This window comes from Amblyomma americanum, chromosome 8 (genome assembly GCF_052857255.1).
Source record: "Amblyomma americanum isolate KBUSLIRL-KWMA chromosome 8, ASM5285725v1, whole genome shotgun sequence".
Lineage (NCBI taxonomy): Eukaryota > Metazoa > Arthropoda > Arachnida > Ixodida > Ixodidae > Amblyomma > Amblyomma americanum.
In genome coordinates this window covers 52,912,662-52,914,780 of record NC_135504.1, presented here as the reverse complement: position 1 = coordinate 52,914,780, position 2,119 = coordinate 52,912,662, and positions in this window count along the sequence as shown.

Genomic DNA, 2,119 nt, shown 5'->3' with positions numbered 1-2,119 from the left:
CAATAACAGATTGTAATCAGCTAATTAAACCATTGTCCCATGAGTTTTAACAAATTATTGCTATATTGTGTTCTTTATTTTTTTAAGTGTTGCGTTTTCTTTATGGTTTGATTGACTTGTTCGCTCACCCTGCTTGGACTCAGTGTCCGCAGTATTTTGTAAATAAATAAATAAATGCCAGTGAATGCAATTCTTGTTTTAAACCTGGTCATGGCAGCTCAGAACACTGCCATGAAGTGTGAAATTATGTGGGCTGTTTGTCAAAGACGCTTATTATCGCTATATGAGCTCTGTTGTCTGATATGCGTTGCCTGCTATGCGTGCTCTCTTGATATCGCTGTCGCTGTCGGGAAACTAGCGATCATAATTTCAAAAGCGAGGCTTCAGCCGCTGCGCGGTTTGTACTCGTAATCTTTTACCAGCATACTCCTACGCGTCCTCTGCTTCTCTTGAAGTTCAACGCAAATGTCGCCACGGCTTTTGCGTACGGCGCCCGAATGCTGCCTTCACCGTTCAAAGGGGCTGAAAATTGGGCGAGTTGGTACGAATTCATAGCGCTGTGGCACGACAAGGACTTAGACGGAGTAACGACAACACAGGGGCTCACTAACAACTGACAAAAGTTATTAGAAGCACAGAATATATATAGAAAAAGACCAACAGTTACCAGCGCAGTCCAGAACAGGGTTACAAAAGCCCCAGGCAATTACACATGATACAGCACCACGAATCTACCTGTTATCATGAGTTTAATGCTCTTTCAAGACAACCAACCTCGGCGTCAAGTAGCAGCAATGATGGCGAACTCGCATTCATCGGTCGACTTCCTTATACGGAAGGCCTCCATAATCTGCCGGGAAGTCTTATCCTTATGTTTCCAGAGAACGCGCGTTTCCTTCAACAGTGGGACACACTTGTGGCTTTTGACATGCGTGGTCAAGTGCGTCCCCGATCCTCCGTCAGTTGACCTGGCATGTTCCTGGCGGCGTACATTTAGACAGCGTCCCGTCTGCCCCGCGTAATGTCGACCACATGTCAGGGGAATGGTATAGACCACTCCACAAGCACAGTCCACAAACGGATCGGAGTGCTTCACACAAGCTTTTCTTCTCTCCCATGGTGCGTCACAGCTCTCAATGGCGGCACATATTCGCCCTACCTTATTCTTAGCCGAAAATACCATGTCCACCTCATAAAGGCGAGCCACCTTCTTAAGGCTATGAGACTCCATGGATGTAAGGGATGGAGGCGAACTATTTCCTTCCCTGTGCTCTCTCTTTATGTGACCTAGTCCCCATTAGAGTTTGCTCCTGTACCATAAGGATCCGTTGCAACACTGAAGCCAGCACAGAGACTGGGAACCCCGCGTTTTTTAGTCTGGCCACCTGATCGGCGAACGCTTTGTCCATCCGATGGAAACAGGACTTTGTGAAAGCTGAATTCAAAGCATTCATTGCAATGACATTCTTAATCAACTTCGAATGACCGGAAGAAAAATTCAACAAGGGTTTGTTTCTTCGACCTTGGTGAAAACGACCAGCACACAAAGTTGCCCTTGAAAAACAAGGAAAGATCCAAAAACTGAATGCGTCCATTTTCGGGCGCTACACACGTAAGATTCAGGCCACGTCCTCTTTGCTTGAACACCTTCAAAACATCGACCATTGTCCGGGTAGGGTCACGGCATTCCACAAAATAAAATCATCAACATAACGGAAAACTTTCGTCACCATTCCTTCCAAATCATGCTCAATGCACCTATCAACCGCGCACATAAAAATATCGCTCAGAACCGCAGCACCTTTGGCCCGATACAGATACCAGATTTCTGAATGTACACGTCACTGTTCCAGCCGATAAAGGCGGAGTTCAAATAAACAGCCAGAAGCTCAGGGAAACTATCGACCGAAATCCCTTAACGGGAGATAAAGGCAACTTTGTTATTTTGTTGCGTGATACACTCAGCGCCTTCCGTGTGTCTCGTCTCGTCCTCTGTCTGTTTTTAGCGCTAGTTTTTAACACGATGGATGACCACAAACACGCCCAATCCGTCTTCAAGATTTTACACCTATCTATCTGGCTGAGTTTTTAGCAGTGGTTCTGGCTCTGCGCAAGGTAC